Below are 23075 nucleotides of genomic sequence, written 5' to 3'. Positions count from 1 at the left end.
TAGAAATGTTGGAGTGTTTTAGGATTCTAATGAAATCCATATTTAAAGTATCAGAAATACAGGTCAGGCCGGGATAGTAACTAGAGAAAGTAGTTATACACCAGCAATAATAATAATAATAATAAGAAGAAGAAGAAGAAGAAGAAGAAATGTCCCAAAAATTTATTCCTGTTTTGCCCTCTGTAACACACTAAACATTTTCAGTTGTACAGGTGTAACTCGCTCTTTTTCGGGAAAAAGGCGGTTTAATTCCAGAAACAGAAAAAAATGATTTACCAACAGCCGTATGATTTGTAGAAGTTCATTTTATTTTATGAACTTCTGTGTGCCACCAGTTTCGGCATTACATTGATGCCATCTTCAGGCCCCACTCGTCATAGTCGTAAAATCGCTATACACGGAAGGAGCCATCTAACTGAATCCGTGAATTAATCGTCCTGCAACAGCTCTTAGTGGCCAGGTGACACAGACTGAATGAGGCACAGAAGCGGAAACCGGATATCATGGTCTGGGTTAAAATTCTATCTCATCTCCATTGCACCAAAAAGATCAAAAAAGTGTGTTCGTGGAGTAGGGAGGGGATGGGACAGGTGGAAGAGAGGAGGCAAAGCAACAGATGCGTTCTGGGAACAGGGAAAAGAACCACCATAAGGTAGTGTCGATGTAAATTAAGATGTCGATGAAGTGTCCAAAGTCCAAGTCCCAACCGAACAGTCCCGAGATTAAATATTAACTCTGACTCAAGTTAAAGTTCCTGAATGACAGTTCAACATTAAAGTTCCAGTATGACGAAAACTTTTTCAAGTTGAGTGTATTGTTAATGAAAACAAATTCTGTACAAGTCCACTCACAGATGGACTAACATAAAACTTAGCACCATCACTGCGCTGGCTCCAAAGTGAGTTCATGATTGATGGAATGCGACTCACTTGGCTCCTGGGGCAGAAAGCCCTCTCGGAATGAACAGCTGCACAGGGTCGATTCATTAGCCTAAACAGAGTCCCAGTGCCAGGATACATACTGCTCTCTTTCCAGTCACGTGGCTCCCACAAGGAAGAGGTCCATGGGGCCACCGACCTCTGACGGCACTTGGGTAGCCGTCTGGTGGCCGTCGAAACATAGCAGCCATCATGTGCCAGCTGCCTTGTTAACTCCACTGTGTTGTGTTGCTGGTCGAGTAGGGGTAAGCAACCGACACAGCATTTCTAATTGAGTGAAATAATTTTCTGTGGGAAGTGGAAATATTATGAACTATATTGCTGCATAATTTTGTTCTCTCACAATTTCAAACAAGCTGCAAGAGAAGAATGCATGGTTCAAATCTCTGACTGCCTCCTTGTCACAGTCACAGGGATGTGCTGTACTCATGTTGATTCTGCATAAGTGAAATGGAAACGATCCTTGTCCAAACCTTATCCAGATAATTGTGGTGATAATTTGTTTTGACACGTTACGATCTTTAAACCAGGTCTGGGCCGGAATGATAGGCTGCACCTCCACATAATGCCTTTCCCAAATGAATTTGGACATGTTATGTTGATCTTGTTGCTCAGTCATGATTCTGGATGCCAGACAGACACGAAAATCTTTGTATGTAAGCTTTACAATCAGCTGCCAAAGTCATGAGACACCTACTATTATCGTGTCTGATCTTCTTTTGGCTGGCATAGTGAAGAAACTCAATATGGCATATACTCCACAAGTCGTTGGCGTCCTCTGCGAAATGCTGAGTCATACTGCCTCTACAGTCATCCACAGCTGCGAAAGTGCTGCTGGTGCAGGATTTTGTGCACAAACTGACCTCTCGATTATGTCCCATAAATGTTCGATGGGATTCATATTGTGTGATCTCGGTGGCTATATCATTCGCTCAAATTATCTAGTACGTTCTTCAGATCAATTGCGAACAATCGTGGCTCAGTGACATGGCGCAGTGCACATAGTCTATAAATATTCCATCTTCATTTGGGAACGTGGTCCCTGTAGACGAACGTAACCATTTCCAGTCAATGACCAATTCAGTTGGAGCGGACGAGTTGAATTCCACGTAAACACAGTCCACACCACTATGGAGCAACCGCCAACTTGCACAGAGCCTTGTTGACAACTTGGGTCCACGGCGTCGTGCAGTGTGCGCCAGACTCGAACCCTATCATCAGCTCTTACCAAATGAAATCGGAATTCATCTAACCAGCCTACGGTTTTCCGGTCCAAGCGAAAAGTCACGAGTTCAGACGAGAAGCTGCAGGCGATGTCGTGCTATTAGCAAAGGTGCTCGCGTCAGTCGTCTGCTGCCATAGCCCATTAACGCCAAATTTCTCCGCACTGTCCTAAAAGATACATTCGTTGTACATCCCACATTGATTTCTGTTGCACTAGCAACTCGACGCAAACGCCGCTGTTCTCGGTCGTCAAGTGAAGACCGTCGGCCACTGCGTCGTCTGTGGTGAGAGGTAACGCCTGAAAATCGATATTCTCGGCACTTTCTTGATACTGTGTACCTGACGATTTCCGAAATGGAATGTCACATGCGTCTAGCTCCAACTACCATTCCGCGTTCGAAGTCTTTTGATTCCCATCGTGCGGTCATCGTCACGTCGGAAATCTTTTGACAGAATCACCTGAGTACAAATAATAGCTCAGCCAGTGCACTGCCCTTTTGCACCTTGTAAGCGCTAGTGTCACTATGTGTATAGTACCTCAGTGTGCTCTTATCAGAACATATCCCATTTGACACTGCCTGCTTTGTCAGCCAGCTTTCTCATTATAGGTAAAACGAATGTGGATTTTAACGGCAAACTACTTTCCTGTCTCACTGCGATTTCTAAAATGTAAGCTACTGTATTATTCTTATAATGATGTAGTTCTTTGTGTTACACTCCAACAATTTGTAAGAAGGGGGATCCCTCGCATCCTCGCTATCACAGCAGACAGCACTCAGAAAAAACACAATTTCGCTGCTATCGTGCAAACAAAAACGACAACTCGTAACAAGGGAGCCGCACAAGGAGAGGTCCCCACGGGTAAGATCGACCTTCTCAAAATCATCTACAGTATAGGTGTAGATAAGTGCCCGAAGCATTGAGTCCTCTCGGGCGCTGTCTGTTTTTTTAATCATCATGAAAATGATGAATTATTTTTTTATTCAGTTATTTGGTTTAAATATATATTTTTCGTTTCTAATCCTTTTCGCGTCATTTTAATTATCTCATTAATATCTTCATTTGCTCTTATTTCGTCTTCAAATGGCTCTGAGCACTATGAGACTTAACATCTGAGGTCATCAGTCCCCTAGAACTTAGAACTACTTAAACCTAACTAACCTAAGGACATCAAACACATCCATGCCCGAGGCAGGATTCGAACCTGCGACCGTAGCAGTCGCGCGGTTCCGGACTAAAGCGCCTAGAACCGCTCGGCCACAGCGGCCGGCTATTTCGTCTTCCTTCTTTTTTATTTCGAAGGTTTGCCCATACGATTTTAATTTTTCATTGATTTGTTATGTCCTTGGTGCGAGAAGAAATTAAATTTTAAATGTTTCTATGAGAATTACTATTCAGAAAAGTATATCTTGTAGCGTAAAATAATTTTTTGTGACAATGTACAGCCAATATAAGTAGATTATTTAGTCTTTTGTTGTTTATTCTCTTGATTGTTAGTTTTTAACGTTTAAATATTCCAATTGGTAAATGAAAATAATCAAAAGCACATGAGCAAATACTCCAAATGAAAAGTAATACAGGGACCAAAAGTTAGAGCAAACAAAAATGTTTATAGGATAATTAAAAATTACGCAGGAAAGGATTAGAAACGAAATAATTTATGTTTAAAACAATTAATTGACTGTAAATAACGATCACAGTCATGTTGGTGATGATTTTTTTTTAAAGTTTAGCATCTGATGGGACTCGAATCCGGAACCTTCAGCAGACCAGTTGAATAACTTAAACACTAATCTACGGCGTCATTTTCAAAATCAGAGTTATTTTTAAAGCTCTATTGGGCCACGAGAGAACTTTTTTCGTCGATCGCTCGCAAATCAGGGTACACCACAGTGCAGGTGTGATGCCTGGGACCCCAACGCAAGTCGATCCCCTTCCCTGTGGACCTCCCTGGCCAGTATAAGCATAACGCAACAGGGGCGCTGTAGCAGACTCACTTGCCGCGAGTAGTCGATTGAGACAAGCGAGTCGCTCGTGTAAAAAGGAGCTTAAACAGTGGAGCAAGGCCGACCGTTCCGTCACTCCCACTCCTGACAGGACGTGCCGCGAAGCTGAGGAAAGCCGCGCGCGAAAGCAACCGCACGCGCTCTGCCGGAGTGGGGACGATTCGCGCCGTATTATTCGGCGGCAGTACCGTGAATTGGGCCCCGCTCAGCCGATGAGCGGACGAGCCGCGCCGGCTGGCGCCATTACGGGCGCGGCAAAAAGCGCAAAACCCGGGCACTGCCCAGACACGGCCCCTCCTCTGCCCTGCAGACAGTCCACAGGCCGGCAAGAAAAAGGAGGCCGGGGGGAAAAAAGGAGAAAGAAACGACCGGAACGCGAACGACAATCTCGTATTTATTAAAAATTATCGTGCGCCAGTTTCTGTCTCTCTACTCTTATTTCGGGCGTATGAGCTCACCTGGAGGGAAAGACGAGTAGCAAGTAGCGGGGCGGCGCGGCGGATATTTAAATTTTTATTCGCGGTAATAGCGGGCTGGGAGCGCGGCCGCAGCCGGTCATCTACCGGTAGCCGCGCGGGACGGAGGCTGTAATCTGGCCACACCTGCAATCTGCCCGCCGCCGCCACCGGGATTATTGTGATCGGCGGCGCCGGCCGGCTGCCGGCGGCTCCGCATTCCTGCGCCGCTGTTCACACACCATCCCACCCCACCCCACCCCATCACATCCCGTCCCGTCCCATCCCATCCGACGGCTACCGCGCACCGCCGCGCACGCTCCCTCCGTCACAACTCGTTCCGCCGCTGCTGGTCCAGCGGCCCTCTCTTCCTCACTTCACCTCACAGTTAGACTGATCAACACGGAGCAACTCACAGTCCCCAAAGGCTAGGGTTAAGATGCGCGTTCAACAACTAACTTGGCCGGACAGATGACAGGTAGTCACGTCTGGTGCGGCGAAAGGAAAACTTCTTCCCTTTGCCGTCTCCTTTTAAATTTCGCGTTTCAGCTGTAATTTGTACTCAGGTGTGAAAAGGTGTCCGACTTGATTATGGACGCAAGACGGGAATTAACAGATATTGAACGAGGAATGGTAATTCGAACCAGACGAGTGGGACAGTACATTTCGCAAGTCTTTGGGATATTTAATACTCCGAGATACACAGCGACAAGACTGTGCCGAGAATACCAGATTTGGGCCATTACCTCTCACCACGGACAACGTAGAGGCCGATGCCCTTCACTTAACAACAGAGAGCAGAGGCGTTTGAATCGAGTTGCCAGTGCTAATAGACAAGCAATGTGGGGCGTACGACAAACCTATCCGTTCGGACAGTGCGGGGAAATTTGGCTTTAATGTGCTATGGTAGCAGACGAAAGGCGAGCAAGTGCCTTTGCTAACAGCACGATATCGCCTGCAGTGCCTCTCCTGGGCTCGTGATCAAATCTGTTAGACCCCAGACGACTAGAAAGTCACGGCCTAATCAGATGAATCCCGATCTTGGTAATAGGTGGTGGCAGGGTTCGAGTGCGGCGCAGACACCACGAAGCCATGGACCCAAGCTGTCAACAAGGCACTGCGTGCAGGCTTTGTTTCATGGAAAGGACTGGCTCCTCTGGTCCAACTGAACTACTTGGCGACCATTTGCAGCCACTCATGGACTTCAAAAAACGATGGAATTTTTATGGACGACAATGGGCCATGTCAGAGGACCACAATCGTTAGCGATTGCTATCAAGAACATTCAGAACAATTCGAGCGATTAATTTGGCCACCCAGACCACTCAATATGAATCACATACAACATTTATGGGACATCATTCCGAGGTCAGTTAATGCACAAAATCCTGCATCGGCAACACTTTCGCAATTATGAACGGCTATAGAGGCAGCATCGCTCAATATTTCTGCAGAAATTTTCCACAGGTTTGTTGAGTAACATGTGGAAGGGCTAGACTCAAAAATCCATTCCACGTCGAGTTGTTGCACTACACCGGGCAAAAGGAGACCCGACACGATAGGAGGAGGAATCCCATGATATCTATCTCCTTAGTGGAGGCATCCGTTGCATTGAAAAGCAGCTGACAGATTTAAAAACAAAGACGACGCCACGTCCAGAGAGAATCACAATTCTGTTTTACAGAGCGTACTCGTCGGCATTTCTTTCCTATTTAGCTTGCATAAGTGACTAGAAAAATGAGCATGTGACTCCCTACATAAGAACGGTAAAAGAAATAACCCCAAAACCACAGCCCAATACCAACTTCGGTTTTCTGATGAATTCCTGAGCATATTCTGTTCAAATATAACACATTTCTTGGACAGAGAAATACTTCTATGCACAAATCTACACAGATTTAGAACACACTGCGCCTACAAAACTCAACTTGCCCTTTCTCGAACGATATTCTGAGAACCATGCATTTGGGCAACAGGTAGACAGCATATTTTTTGCTTTCCGTAAAGCATTCTGAGCCGTGTCGGCTCCCTTTCCTTTTGCAAATTGTCCGCCTCGTCCCCATGATCTCACAGCCGCGGTATAGAGTGCGCTGTTTGTGTATGGGGGGGGGGGGGAGGCGTGGTGGTGGTTTCGCGATCGGGGAAGCGAGGCGTCGCCGTGTGGAGCAGTGAGCTGGCACCGGCGGTACTCGGGTGACGACGCCCCCTCTATCAGAGTTAAGGGGTCACGTGAACCGAATATGTGACGAGGCACACTGTCTTTGGGAAGTTTGTGTGTGTACAACTGCTTTCTGAGATCACGCCCTTTCTTAGTGTAGAGCTCACTCAAATCTTCGTAAATTGGTTAACTTGCTGTGTGGTAATCTAGTTGCGCATAGTAGCCGATTCCTAGCCGCAGAATTAAGTCCACTTGCTGCTTGTTCGTCTAGTGTGAATTTTGACTCCGAGAGCCGGCCGTTGTGGAAGAGCCGTCTAGGCGCTTCAGTCTGGAACCGCGCTGCTGCTGCGGTCGCAGGTTCGAGTGTGTGTGTGTGTGTGTGTGTGTGTGTGTGTGTGTGTGTGTGTGTGGTTTGAGGTTTTCGGGCGCTAAACAGCGTGGTCATCAGCGCCCAAACGCATAGAAACAGGAACACATGCAGTGAAGGGACGAAGACGGACACCGAACAAGGAGAACGGCTAAAAGACACAGACCTGACGCAGTTCCAAATCCTCACATACAGAGGCAAAACAAGAGGAGAAGAAACGCACTAAAAGAGGAAAGGAAACACAAGGAAAAGAGAACAGAAACCGAAGTGAAACAAGTAGTTAATCGTGACTGGCGGACCTCTCACCTAAAGCCTGGGTGAGCCAGTCACCCAGCAGCACATTAAAATCCTCTCCCTAAAATCCGAGGCAACAAATTGGACAGGACACAAAACCGTAAGACCTTAACCACAGTCGTTGCGTCGTCTTGCAAAATAGAGGGCAAATCCGGTGGTAAGGAAACCACCGCCCTCTGGTCAGAGAATAAAGGACAGTCAAGTAAAATGTGGCGGACCGTAATCTGGACGCCACAAGCACTGCAGATTGGGGGGTCCTCCCGCCGGAGTAAAAAACCGTGCGTTAAGGGACTGTGCCCGATGCGGAGGAGAGTGAGGAGAACCTCATCCCGCCTGCATGACCGGTAGGACGTACGCCATGGCCGCGTGGTGGCCTTGACCAGACGCAGCTTATTTTCACCGACTGCCAGCCACTCCTCTTCCCATTGACGCATAACACGAAAACGCAAAAGGGAGGTAACAGCATGGAGGGGGACGGCACATTCAACAACGTGAGGGAGGGAACATGCATCTTTGGCAGCCACATCCGCCAGTTCGTTTCCCCTAATTCCCACGTGCCCCGGCACCCAGCAGAAAGAAACCTCCTTCCCCTGCCGTTGCAGGTGGAGTAGGGCATCATGGATGTTCTGGACGACCGTATCCGCTGGGTACAAGTGTTGCATGGTCTGAAGGGCACTCAGGGAGTCAGAACAGATGAGAAACTTCAGACTGGGAACACATCTCATCTGCTCCAATGCCCGCAAGATCGCAAACAATTCGGCATCAAAGATGGTAAACGCTGCAGGAAGCCGTAACTTGACGACTCGATCAGGGAAAACAACAGCACAACCAACCGAGTCCCCCTGTTTAGAGCCATCCGTAAATACTGGTACATGGTCGGGATGCTGGTTCAAAATATCATAAAATAAGGAGGTAAAAACAAACGCAGGAGTGCAGCTCCTCCGGTACTCTGACAAGTCTACTCGTAAAAGGACGCTGGGCCTCTGGAGCAACCAGGATGGCAGACGGGTAAAACCCTGGAGTTGGGGTGCCACACGCTCCACACCAAGGGACTCAAGCAAATGCTTGGCACGAACCCCAAATGGTCTCGTTGCCCTTGGGCGACTGGAAAAGAGACGTTCCACAGGCGGTCGGGCAACAGTAGGGTATGCAGTGGAGGTAGGACAGGCAAGGAATTGACACACCCGTCGCACCATGAGGAGTTTCCGACGGATGGCGAGCGGCGGTTCCCCTGCCTCAGCATACAGGCTGGGGATGGGACTGGTACGGAAGGCACCAGTAGCCAGCCTGATACCCTCATGGTATACTGCGTCAAGAATCTTCAGATACGAAGGCCTCGCTGACCCATACACAGTGCATCCATAGTCAAGACGCGACCGGACGAAAGCCCTATAAAACTGCAGCAGACGCGCCCGATCTGCTCCCCAGGACCGATGGCTCAGACACTTCAAAATATTCAGCGCCTTCAGGGCCCGCACCTTGAGGTCTTTAAGGTGCGGCAACCACGACAACTTAGAATCAATAGTGAGGCCCAGGAACCTCACAGTGTCCCTAAAAGGAAGAATGGTGCCCCTCAGACGCAATTCAGAGGAGGTAAAAGCACGTCGAGAACGATTAAAATGAACACACACACATTTGTCTGCAGAAAAGGTAAAACCCGTCTTCGCAGTCCATGCATCTAATCGCTTTATCGTAAGCTGCAGCTGCCGACTAGCAGTGACAAGACTGGAGGAAGAACAGAAAACAGCAAAATCGTCCACAAACAAGGAGCACTGGGCAGGACTCCGGATAGTGGACGTGATACTGTTAATGGCGACGGCAAAGAGGGTGACACTTAAAACTTTCCCAGAGGAACACCATTCTCCTGCACGTACAAATCAGATAACACATTACCAACCCGGTTCGAAAGAGGCGGCGGGAAAGAAAGGACCGAATGAAGATGGGGAGATGGCCACGAAAGCCCCACTGATGGAGTTGATTGAGGATAAGGCGGCGCCAAGTAGTGTCATACGCCTTATTAATGTCAAAGAATACACCTAGACAATGCTGGTTACGTAGGAAGGCCTGCTGGATGGCCGCCTCAAGCAGGGTCAAGTTGTCTATAGTTGAACGACATCTCCGAAAGCCACACTGAGAGTGGCTAAGGAGCTGCCTGGTCTCGAGTAGCCAAACCAGGCGACGGTTGACCATGCGTTCCAATGTCTTCCCGACACAGCTCATCAAAGCAATACTCCGATAACTACTAGGATGCATTTGGTCTTTTCCCGGTTTGAGGAGGGGAATCAAAATCGCCTCCCTCCACGAGTCAGGAAACGTGCCGGATGACCATATCATATTAAAACAATTCAGGAGAACTTCCTTGGATGGCAGCAACAAGTGCTGCAGCATGCTGTACAGGATTTGATCATCACCTGGCGTAGTATCATGAGCCACAGACACCGCCGAATCCAGTTCCCACATTGTGAAGGGGCAGTTGTAGGGTTCAGAATTTGGAGACCGGAAGTCCAAGTGATCCCTCTCGATGGTAGTGCGGTAGCGGCAGAAATCTGGATCACAGTTAATAGTGGCAGTAGATTCCGCAAAATACATGGCCAGTGTTTGGGCAATGTCTCTCGGCGCCGTGAGTAGACAACCCTGATGCAGCAATGCCGTGACAGGTAGTTGGCTGCGTTTCCCGGAAATCCTCCTGATGGCTTCCCATACTTTTGTAGAACTAGTGGAGCGGGAGATGGAGTTCAGGAACGATTGCCATGACCGTCGTTTACTCTCTTTAATCACTCGACGCGCTTTGGCTCTTGCCACCCGAAAGGCCGCAAGATTGTCAGCTGAGGGACGGCACTTGAAGCGGCGCAGAGCTGCACGGCGGGCTCGGATGGCTGAGCGGCACTCAGTGTTCCACCAAGGGACAGGGCGCCTCTTGGGATGACTTGAGGACCGTGGGATCGACAATTCAGCAGCATGGGAGATCACGGCTGTAACATGGTCGACCCATTCGTGGACGCTGGCACGGTGTTCCAAAACAGCTAAATCGCTGAAAAATGTCCAGTCAGCTCTGCAGAGGTGCCACCTGGGTGGCACTGGTAATGCCACAGTCTCATCCAGGAGGCGAATCCAAAGGGGGAAGTGGTCACTAGAATGGAGGTCAGCGGCAACCTCCCACAGAGCAGAATCCGCGAGTGCTGGAGAGCAAAAGGAAAGGTCAATAGCTGACGACGACCCAGAAGCAGTACAGAAATGAGTGGGAGCACCAGAGTTGAGGATGCACAGTTCTTCGGATGCCATGAGGCTTTCCAGAATGCCACCCCTGGGGCAAGTAGTCGTAGAGCCCCATAAGACATTATGAGCATTGAAGTCCCCCAGAAGGAGAAATGGGCGGGGGAGTTGGGTAATAAGGTCTGTGAGAGCCTCAGAGTCTATTGCATCCTGAGGTGGTAAGTAAACGGAACAGATTGTGAGCCTCCGCCCCACAAGAAGGTCAACTGCAACTGCTTGCAAGTCCGTAACGAGAGGGAGCTCAGATGAGTGGTCCATGTCATGGACAAAAACTGCAACACCACCCTTTGCCCTTTCCCCCATCAGATCATCTTTTCTTTACACGGTATAGCCCCGTAAAGAAGGAGCATCAGTAGCCCGGAAATGTGTCTCTTGGAGACATAAGCACAAGGGGCCGAATCCTGCCTCGGGCATGGATGTGTGTGCTGTCCTTAGGTTGGTTGAGTTTAAGTAGTTCTAAGTCTAGAGGACTGATTACCTCAAAAGTTAAGTCCCATAGTGCTCAGAGCCATTTGATTTGACTCCAAGACACCCTCTTCTTGTCTGAAAGCCTCTCTCGTTCCCGGTAACTTTATAAATAGGAGAGGAGTCGAGTTGAGTTGCACATTTCTGCCTATTTAGGTTTTTTAGCCCAAGTTCGGCAGTAATTCTGGAATTATTGTTTTATTCTACTACCTTGTTTTGTGATACCCACAGGGCGTATGTACTGTAACACGTTTACTCGCCTTCAGCCATCTCGCCGAGCAGTGTAACTGCGGCAGTGTTGAGCGTGCAGCGGTGGCCTGGACGTTGACGCTGGACAGATTAAAGGCGCGTCTTGGACAGTGTCGTATGGCGCTTTATGGTATGGTATGGTATGGTATGGCGCTTTCACGTAGTGCCTTTGCAGTTGTGCTTGTACAGGCCACGCCGGCCTGCATCATCTCCGGCGAAATCGCCGCTCGCTAAGTTATGTAATTGTAATCTATTAACTGTTTCATGTAACTACTGTTTTCTTCATTGGAAAGGTCTAAGCGGTCAATGGAGGTCGTCGCTCGCTACCTTACGTAAATGCAATCTGGTAATTATGTAACGGCTGTTTATCTCATCCTAAGGGTCTAAGCGGCCAGTTATGCTATGCCAGTTTCGTACTCCTCGTTTTAACAGTATAATATGTTTTTAAACTTGCCCAACTTCTTTTAAATTACTATGTTGTATACTGCTCATTCTTTTAGTTTAGTAGTTTATTTTCCTTTCATGGTGGAGCTGTAAACGGAACTGGCTTTTGGTACACGGCGCTTGGTTTGGCCACAGTTGACCGTATTTAGTAGTCGCGGTACCTAGATGCAAACAGACTGTTCTTAGTTATTCCTTATTTTGTCAGTTTATCGCCCTGTTGGGTTCTATTTATTGTTTGGTTTCATCAGTCAAATATTGTAAGAGGAAAAGTATATAACCTGGATTGCGTGGATTAAACCTTGTGCTTAAGGGATTTATCTCTGCCGAACATTCCGGCCGCCGTTGTTCACTCAGACCGCTCTCGCGCGTGTTAGAGTTCCTTGATACTGTTTTTAAGGAAAAAGGCCGCAGCGCTAAATATTAAACTTGTTCATCCACTCGTTGAATTCTAAGGTTAGCTACGGTGCCGGAATTTATTTATCGCTAGAGATACAGAAGCAGCGCCTAGTCCTGACATTCCGTATTTTTTTTCCCCTAATTCTAAAATTCAGGCCACTGCGCCTTAGCTTTATGGTTGCTTGAGTGCTGAGTCAGCCCAGTGGAGCAAGTTTGTAATGTTCTTGTCAAATGTTATGGAGAACTGCATTTGACTTATTTGCGCCCGTTACTGTTCTCCCAAGCTGAGCCCTTTGTCAAAATACATACAATCTGTGGTTTAAATGATAAAATTTGGTCGTTATCTGACATTAGAGATTTCTAGTTTTATGGGCTATGAAGAACTATAATTTGACAAAAAGGCCCTGTTTCATTTTGCAACTGTTGTTGTTATCCAAACTGTTGTTCCCTTTTTACTCACTGTTTAATGTAATTGCTGCTGATCTCTGGAATTGTATGTTAGTACATATAGTGTTTTTTAATGGTAATAAAGTTTGTAAAATGGTGTACGATATGTACTTAAAAAACCCCGGCCCAGTCCTTTCGCGTGTTTGATTTTGGGTTAAGTTGCACTCCGAAAGGCAAGATTTCACGTTTGTCACACTGCCACGCGAGGGTCCGAGCACACGGAGTAGTTTCTCAGTTATGTGGGTGGGTCGACTACTTAAGTAACAAAACCCAATACGTTGTCCTGGACAGCGAGTGTTCAACGCTCACAGATAAGGATGTTGTCAGCACTGTCTCAGGGAAGTGCGACTGTTCTCCTCTGCATACGGAAACGATGTGAGCAGCAATGTGCAGCTTTCGCAAATGACACCGTCGTGTACGGGAAAACGTTCGTTGGATGCCTGTAGGCTGATGAATGATGAGGTGGACAGAATTTCTATTTGGTGTTATCGATGGCAACTTGTTATGAATGTGGAATACTGTAGGTTAATGGAGACGAGTAGGAAAAACGATTATGCGATGTTCAAATGCATTATTATTGATGTGCTGCTTGACTCAGGCGTGTCGATTAAATACATAGCTATAACGTTCGAAAGCGACATGAAACAGAACGTGCACGAAAGGCAGGTTGTAGGGGAGGGAATGACCATTTCAGTTTAAAGTGAAACTTGTAGGAAAGTGCGGTTCATTTATAAAGGATACCGCATATAGAGCACTAGTGCAACCCATTCTTCAATGCGGCTCGAGTGTTTGGGATCTTCACCAGAAGCAGTTCAGAGGTGTGCAACTAGATTTGTGACCGGTATGTCCCGTCAACACGCAGGTATTATTGTACTGCTCCATGAACCCAAATGCTAATTCCAGGAGGGAAGCAGACATTATTTTCATCAAATACTGTTCTGAAACTTTAGAGAAACAGCGTCTGCGACACATTACAGCCCTTCGCCATGGTGGCTTGTGGAGCATGTGAGTATAGATAATCGTACAGGTGCAAAAAGAAAAATGTGTATGCATGCAGATGACGCAGTCAGAAATCAAACTCCAGTACACACTCTTAAGTAGGCGAACAATGTAACGGAGACTATAAAACTACAATGGTATGAAAAATGTTTCTCAGCCTGTCACTGAAGGCGGAGTTATTTATTTAGAAAAGTGTGAAAGATATCTGATTCCCATGTGTTATTTCGAAAAGGCTGATAGTATGTACAACAACCTGAAATCTCAAGATATCAGTCGATCCGCACACGTGAAGTTCGATACATTTACATAATTATTTATTTAAAGCCTGCGACTCAATTAATCGCATTGACGTGTTCAATGTGGTATGTGAACATGGTGTGGAGGTGTGGATACCAAAGTAACAAACTCAATCTGGTAAGATATTCGATACACTGCAGAAAGATATCACGGAATAAACGTGGGAACAAAAAGGAAACATCAGTATCAAATGTCTTCTGATGATGATCTGATAATTTAAACATCTTGTCTAGGCAGGTATCAGCACACACATACTGTAGGAAACACAAATGCTGACTCCAAAGCAATTTATTTACCGACTGGTTTCAGTCCAGGAGCATGTTCACGGTCGTCAAATATGGAACTATAAAACCAGTATTACATATTATACATTTTTCGAAAGCCATGATACTTAATTTAAGTAAGCATACCGATAACTATGCGAAATGAAGACATTAAACAGGCTCAATGCCTTGATTTGTAGGTATCAGACTTGCGATGCCTCATTAAGAAATAGTCTTACAATATATATGAAAATAACTTAAAAAAAAAAAAACTTTAACAGCCTCTTAGATATACTGTGAAACGCTTCTGACCTCAGGGGTACGATTCGGAATACTGGAGTACATTATTGTTTTTCAATGCAATGTCTAAACGATTTGTAATTTCTGAAAGCCAACCCCCCACCCCCAAAACAGTCGTACAGTGATTCATACCCGATGACTAACACTTCTTCCCACAACAAAATATATGGCTTGTTGAATGTATGTTGAACGTAGTACAGCGATGAAAACTTTAACTGGGCTAGCTTAAATTCAAACCACAAAAAATTCAAGCAGATAGTTCAAAACCGTGACTATTTGGGCAAAAGAACACAAAATACAGGTTGTGGTTTTTATACGTACCTAATTAGAATATTTTGTGATAATCACTTTGAAACTAGCGTTTACTTTTCACAATGCGCGGTTTGTAGCACACTTTTTCTGTCAGCCATTTTATATCTGAAAACAAGCGATCGGAAGCGAGGCTACTGTAACAACCTGTGTCAGCTGTTGTAGCACCGAATTATACTACTATTTCAGGTGGCTTACCATGACCGCCTCCTACATCACAATAGGTTAACTGATGCAGTGAAGTCACTGTAAAGTATTAAGAGAGCCCTCCACCCATGTATTTTGTTGTTGTTTAAAAAAATAGCAGGTAGCACTTCATCGGACAGTTATCACCGTCAGCGAGCACAAATGTAAATAGGAACGGACTAAGCAGCGGTCCATCAACTTACCTAGTAGTCTCTAAGAGTACTGCATGTAGTGAGTCCGTCCTCGCTCGTGCATTGCGCTCCTGTAACAGAGAAAACGTCACGTATGGTTTAACAGGCTGTTGAGCCACAAGTTTTGAGTTTGAGGGAAGAATTAACAATAGTCACGGAGAGCACCAAGCATAAACAAGCGTGTAATACGTTTCTGTTCGCGATATAAACAGTACTTGACAGTTGGGCTTTACAAAGTGACGGCATTTGTGAAAAAAGTGACGGCATTTGTGAAAAAAGTGTCGTCATTTGTGAAACAAGAAAAAGCCATGAAAAAGGAAGACAGTAAATATGACAACGCCATGTAACACTGTAAGCTGCTGTTAATAGTATCTATCAAGAAGCGGCCGGTTTCAGACAATGCCCATTTTCCAGTCTTGTAGTACAAACTTTATAAATATAGAGAATGCAGGTAAAACGTATTTACCAAATTGTAGCAAAAAGCAATATTTAGTTTTAAAATCATTCAAAGAACGTCTACGCTCAGTAGTACAGAAGTACCTATATCGTGCGATTTAAGTTGGAGGCAACTTTAACCTACGGTTTATAGCCGGCCGGAGATGCCGAGCGGTTAAAGGCGCTACAGTCTGGGACCGCACGACCGCTACGGTCGCAGGTTCGAATCCTGCCTCGGGCATGGATGTGTGTGATGTCCTTAGGTTAGTTAGGATTAAGTGGTTCTAAGTTCTAGGGGGCTTATGACCACAGCACTTGAGTCCCATAGTGCTCAGAGCCATTTGAACCTTCGGTTTATAGTGTACAGAGTTAAGTGTCTATGCATTCATTCATTCATTCATTGCAGATAATACCAACAGGCAGTTGTGTGAAATACTTTTGAACACGTTTTCTGAAATCTGTCTTGAGCAGCTGGTTCGTTACCCCTTACGCAACGGAAATATTTCAGACAATGTAACTACTAACAGGACTGACCTTATCGACGGCGTCAGTATAGGGACAGTGATTATTGATCATGATTCCACCACAGTTACAACAGTTAACATATCAATCAAGATGGTTACTAGAGTATTCCTGCTAGAAACGGCAGATAAGCAGTTGTTACCATCCCACTTAAACAATGAATGGACATCATTTAGTTCCAGTATGATGGGCAGAGAGGAATATGGGCAAAGTTTAAAAGCATTGTAAATTGTGTTCAGAAGAACTACACGCTGAGTAAGTGGATTAACACCCGAAAGACCCACCGTGGTTTAACAAGGAAATTCGGAAAATGCTGACGAAGAAAAAGCTATTGCACTCTTCGTTCAAAAGGGAACACGCAAATGACCCCTGTCAAAAGTTAGCAGAAATTCGTGCGGCTGTAAAAAGATAGATGGACGAAGCACACAACAACACCCGCCGTCGTACCTTAGCAAAAGATCTTTCAAAGAAACCGAGAAAATTCTGGTCCTACGTAAAATCGCTGGATGGGATTAAGGCTCCCACGTAGGAGTTTCAAGCAAACATATCACCGTTCGACCGTCGCAGACACTCGTGCATGGAGGACATAGTAATAGGCGTATATGGCGTAGAGAAGAAACTGCAAGAGTTAAAATCAATTAAGTCACGAGGTCTGGACGGAATCCCCATTCGGTTTTACAGCACTGGCCCCTTACTTAATTTGCATTCCAGAGAAAAGTCGCAAGCGGCTGAGAAAAAGCAAAGGTGACTGCTGTATATAAGTGTAGAAGCACGGACCTGCAAAATTACAGAGCAATATCCTGAACATCGTTTTGCAGCAGAAATCTGTAACATATTTTCAGTTCAAATACCAATGAATTTCCTCAGCACAGAAAAGCTTCTGTCCAAAATCGGCATGGATTTAGAAAGCCACACCCTTGTGAAATTCAGCTTGCTCTTTTCTCACATGATATCCTGCGAATCATGGATGAAGGGCAATAGGCAGAGTCCACATTCCTAGATTTCTGAAAAACGTCTGACACGGTGCCCTACAACAGTCTGGCGGGTTGGGGGGTGGGGAGGGGGAATGTGAGGGAGGCCACCCGGAACAGGTTCCCAGATATGGGAGTGCATCGAAGACTTCTGAAGTAATAGAGCCCAGGACGTTGTCCTCGAAGGCTGGTGTTCATCACAGACAAAGGTATCGTCAGGAGTGTCCCAGCAAACTATGATAGAAAACGTCTCTCTCTCTCTCTCTCTCTCTCTCTCTCTCTCTCTCTCTCTCTCTCTCTCTCGAATGATCTGAAGGACAGGTTGAGCAGCAATCTGCGGATGTCTACTGATGGCCCTGTGGCGTACGGGAAGGTGTCGTCGTTGAGTGACTGTAGGAGGAAAGAAGATAACTTAGACAAAATTTCTAGCTGGTGTGGTTAATGGCAGCTTGTTTTAAATACAGAAAAATGTAAGCTACTGCAGATAAGTAGAAAAAACAAACCCCTCATGTTCGAATACAGCATTAGTACTGTGCCACTTGACACATTCGCCTCGATTAAATATCTAGGTGTAACGTTGCAAAGCGATATGAAGTGGAACGAGCATGTAAGGAGTGTAGTAGGACAAGCGAATGGTCGAATTCGGATTATTGGGAGAGTTTTAGGAAAGTATGTACCATCCGTAAAGGAGACTGTGGATAAAACCCTAGGCTGATTCATTCGTGAGTACTGCTCGATTGCTGGGGATGCCACAAGGTCGGATTAAAGGAAGACGTCGAGGCAATTCAGAGGCGAGCTGCTACTTTTGTTATCGATAGGCTCGACCAGCACATGACTATTACGGATGTATTTCGGGAACTCTAATGGAAATCTCTGGAGGCCACGTTCTTTATGCGGAACACTATTGAGGAAATCTGGAGAACAGGCATTCGAAGTTGACTAGAATTACTCTACTACCGCCTGCGTACATTTCACGTAAGACCAAGAAGATAGTATTAGAGAAATTAAGGCTCACACGGGGGCCAATACACAGTCGTTTTTCCCTCCCTCTAATTGCGAGTAGCAGGGGAAAGGAAGGAAACGGTAGTGGTACAAGGTACCCTTCGCCATACAACATACAGTGACTCACAGAGAGAGTGTGTAAATGTACAGTTCGAGGTAACACCAGAAGTTACATTGGGTATCATCGTATTCCATCGTAAATTTTGCTGTTAACTCAAGCCGTGAATACTGCTTGTATTTTACGGTTTGAAACATACTTTTACACTTGCGTTCTCTCTATTTACGTTTGTACTATCGGAGATGGACAATGGTCTTTGACTGCAATCGGTAGCTTACAAAAAATATTTTTAACAGCAACTTAGGGTGTCATTCTAAGATTTATTAAAATGTGGAAGACTGATAAAAATATATAAAAAAAATCAGTAATTACGATGATGGTTACGTCAAATTGATACAAAGGGGCTCTACCGATACAGTGTGGTACATATCAGAAGCACAGCTACGTTGGAACCACAGAAAAGGTCTGCGACAGTCATCTTTCATCGGTCACTAAGCATTATCAAGAAGTCACTTACCTAGGGAAGATACATACTTTCAAACAAGGTTTCCTAAGCAAATTTTGGACCAAAACTTCCTATCCTAGCCACTAAAGTGAACTAACTCTTTGTTTTATAAACTACCACTAAACCTTCAGCATTCTTTTACTTTCCACTAAGATTAAGTTGTTCACTACTGGAAACAACACTATGTAATTTCCCAAATCCAGCACTTGATGACAGGTTCGACGAACTGACCATTAATACGTATGAAATAGGTAAACTGTCACGGAAATACAGCGAAATACTTAGTTTTCAATTATCCTCATCCCCAGTACAATATAAATAAGATCCTTGTTTGTCAAAGCTCAAAACTACAATCTTCACATATCAGCAATCTGCTCTCCTTCTTTTCTGCTTTGCAGATGGCCTTGAAACATGATCTTTAAAAGGACTGATCTTTAAATAATACAGGCAACATCATATTGGTATGAACTCACCACTATATTGAGCAAAATGAGATACAAGATACAGTCTTCCATGCAGATTCAATTTTCATCTTAGTGGATATGAATTTCTTGTCTACTGTGACAAATACACTACCTCCGGTGGTATGCATTTAAATTTTCCGCAAAGATCTCATTGCTATCAGTTTCAGGTGTTAACCAGCTTTCTGCGTTTGGCATGTGAGCTATTAGGAGCACTTCAAATTCTAGCATTTTACTGCAAATGCTTCTGCAGCTGATCACCAGGATTTCAATACTCTCAGCTGTGGAGGACATTGCTTTGGATCTTACACTGACACTTCTGTACCCGCTATCGTTATCTGGATGGGTGGAGAATCGCCTAAGGCAGAACAATCGCAGTCTCTGGTTCAGTCCTTTCACTCGATTTGAAACTATGGGCCACGGTCACCTCGGGGCACTGCTGAAAATTGTCATCTTCGTTGAAACTAAAGACTAGTATTTCTCAATCTCTTATGCCAGTCGCTGAAATGATCAAAATATGATCTCAAGAGTCCAGGCGGCACAGTTATATAAGCATCAGTTTCATAACTGGTCTCCATTCCGCATTGTCTCATTCTTCTTGTTGTGGGAATCCAAGTAATGTTGCTGACACTGGGTGATGAATTAGCTGGACTCCAATATAAGGATGTAGACAGTGTGGCGTGTGGAATTTGGATCGATCCAGGGAGTGTGCACGGATAGTCAACTGGTTAAGGCGACTGCTCGCGGTAAGCAGGAAATCAGGTTTCGAGTCCCCGTCCGACACGAATTTTCAGACGTCCCTAGTGGGTAGTAGATCTGTACCTAATATATTTCCAATTATCTCATACAAATACGGATCGTCAACAGTTTCTGATTTCTTTCAGGCATGTAAGAAATTTCCATATTTGTGGTATTAAGGACGATAATGGGTTTTCGCTATTACTATGATATAAGTAGTTTGTGCAGCAACATCATATTTAAGGAAATATTCAAAATTAAGATTCAACAGAAAAGTCAGCCACGCAAACAAGTATTAGTTTAAAGCTTTACATACCTAATTTGAATCCCGTGATTCTCTTTTACGTGAAGAGCAGCTTGTATTTTTTCTAAATTTTGTAATTCAGGAAATATCACAACTCAAAGATTTGTTACATAGATCACTTAAATATGAAAACGATAACTGTATCGTCCGCAGCTCGTGGTCGTGCGGTAGCGTTCTCGCTTCCCACGTCCGGGTTCCCGGGTTCGATTCCCGGCGGGGTCAGGGATTTTCTCTGCCTCGTGATGACTGGGTATTGTGTGCTGTCCTTAGGTTAGTTAGGATTAAGTAGTTCTAAGTTCTAGGGGACTTATGACCATAGATGTTGAGTCCCATAGTGCTCAGAGCCATTTGAACCTTTTTTGGTAACTATATCAGAAAAACATTATTTTGATCTCTATAAAAAAATCTGATAGGCTAGAAAAGTGCGAGCCTAAGAATCCACTTCGGTATATGGAACCTAATATTAATGCCAACTTAAGAATATACGGTTACTGAAAGTATTTTGATATTTTCCAAAAAGCTTCTCACGCCAGTTTATATGCGTTGTGCCGTAGTCAATCTCAGCTTAGCTTTCAATCACAGATGTTCTACAAAGTCAGTTTCCATTAAAATGTTGTCAAATAAAGCTGAAATAAACAGTGGGTATCGAGATGGGCAATTTTATTTGAATAAAATCCTGAACATTAGTATTTGCATCTGAATATACAGTATCAGGAACCTCAACACGACACTAGTAACTTCAATCACGAGAAGGCTGAATTCATATCAAGAAATGCATTTTTAAGTAAGTACACTTTCTTATAAAGGTTTGTGCTATATTCTCTCGTCAAAAGTAATTAAAAACGAAATTACGTTATCACTTGACGTGTGGCCTTGGTGGTGGTGAGAAAAATTAATTGCAATTCCTTGTAATAACTAACGTTGGATTTAGTTCCGTTGGAAAAAAAAACTTTCGAAAGCAAATAATTTTATCGATTTTAACAAAATACACAACTATTTAAAAAGTTGTAAAAATTAAATACACACATCAAAAACGTTTTTCATCACCCCGGTTCCCAGAACTCCTGAAGAAAGAAGTTGACTGTGGGCATTGTATCAGAGACACAGTCCCTTTGAGTGTTCAGAGATGTCACTAAACCCACCCAAAGATGTAAACAATCATGCATGAACAGTGCCTATAACACGGAGTTGGTCAGACAGCCGATCATTTCCAGTGATTCCACCAGGAAGGAGGTACACGGCTTGAGTTGTCTATAGTTCAACCATGCCTAGACGGTCAATACGGTCATTCGAAAGTGTCCGCATTGTTACTTTGTGCCAGGAAGGGCTCTCAAAAAGGCAAGTGTCCAGGCGTCTCGGAGTGAACTAAAGCGATGTTGTTCGGACATGGAGGAGATAGAGAGAGTCAGGAAATGTCGATGACATGCCTCACTCAGGCCGCCCAAAAGCTACTACTGTAGTGGATGACCGCTGGCTCCGGATTATGGCTCGGAGGAACCCTGACAGTAACGCCACCATGTTGAATAATGCTTTTCGTGCAGCCACAGGTCGTCGTGTAAGGACTCAAATTGTTTGCAATAGTCTGCGTGATGCGCAACTTCACTTCCGACGTCCATGGCGAGCTCCATTTTTGCAACCACGACACCATGCAACGCGGTACAGATGAGCCCAACAACACGCCGAATGGACCGCTCAGGATTGGCATCACGTTCTCTTCACTGAAGTGTGTCGCATACGCCTTCAACCAGACAATCGTCGGAGACGTGTTTGGAGGCAACCCGGTCAGGCTGAACGCCTTAGACATGCTGTCCAGCGTGTGCAGCAAGGTGGAGGTTCCCTGCTGTTTTGGGGTGGCATTACGTGGGGCCGACGTACACCGCTGGTGGTCACGGAAGGCGCCGTAACGGCTGTACGATACGAGAATGTCATCCTTCGACCGATAGTGCAACCGTATCGGCAGCATATTGGCGAGGCATTCGTCTTCATGGACGGCAATTCGCGCCCCCATCGTGCACATCTCGTGAATGACTTCCTTCAGAATAACGACATCGCTCGACTAGAGTGGCCAGCATGTTCTCCAGACATAAACGGTATCGAATATGTTTGGGTTAGATGGAAAAGGGCTGTTTATGAACGGCACCAACCACTCGGAGGGATCTACGCCGAATCGCCATTTAGGAGTGGGACAATATGGACCAACAGTGCCTTCATGATCTTGTGGATAATATGCCACGACGAATACAGACATGTATCAATGCAAGAGGACGTGCTACTGGGTATTAGAGGTACCGATGTGTACAGCAATCTGGATCACCACCTCTGAAGGTCTCGCTGTATGGTGGTACAACATGCAATGTGTGTTTTTCATGAGCAATAAAAAGGGCGGAAATGATGTTTATGTTGATCTCTATTCCAATTTTCTGTACAGGTTCTGGAACTCTCGGAACCGAGGTGATGCAAAACTTTTTTTGATGTATGTAATATAGCAGGACGAACTGACACTTGATTAAGATTACTGCGCAACATGTCCGAAGATCAGCAAACCAAAATTTCATTGATATTAATGCTATCTCTCAAGTGTGCCGAGAACTTCCCGCCAAGCTGTCGTGCGTAGATACGAAGACGTTTCTTGTTCCATTCTAGGAAAGATGCTGAGCAAGATTAAGCCAAGAAACGTCCATGAATGTCAACACCTGCTTCTAGACACTTCATCAGTCTGCGCTATCTTCCCTCGAGGAATACAAGCCATTCGCGTGCATTGTGTATTCCATAAGGGAACTCTGGACAAACCAGTACGGACACACCGCCGAAAGAGAGC

At 45.2% G+C, this 23075-nt stretch overlaps 1 protein-coding gene across 7 annotated transcripts in view; it reads right to left on the bottom strand.

Moving 5' to 3' along the window:
- LOC126189035 (protein bric-a-brac 1-like) overlaps positions 1–23075 on the bottom strand; it is a 1796149-nt gene that overhangs the window by 1351934 nt on the left and 421140 nt on the right. For all 7 annotated transcript variants that reach the window (XM_049930881.1, XM_049930880.1, XM_049930879.1 and 4 more), the window contains one exon: positions 15274–15332. The gene's annotated coding sequence lies outside the window, so the exon portion shown is untranslated. The remainder of the gene's footprint in view (positions 1–15273; positions 15333–23075) is intronic.

This window comes from Schistocerca cancellata, chromosome 5, assembly GCF_023864275.1.
Source record: "Schistocerca cancellata isolate TAMUIC-IGC-003103 chromosome 5, iqSchCanc2.1, whole genome shotgun sequence".
Taxonomy (NCBI): Eukaryota; Metazoa; Arthropoda; class Insecta; order Orthoptera; family Acrididae; genus Schistocerca; species Schistocerca cancellata.
This window is presented reverse-complemented; position numbering and strand designations above follow the sequence as displayed.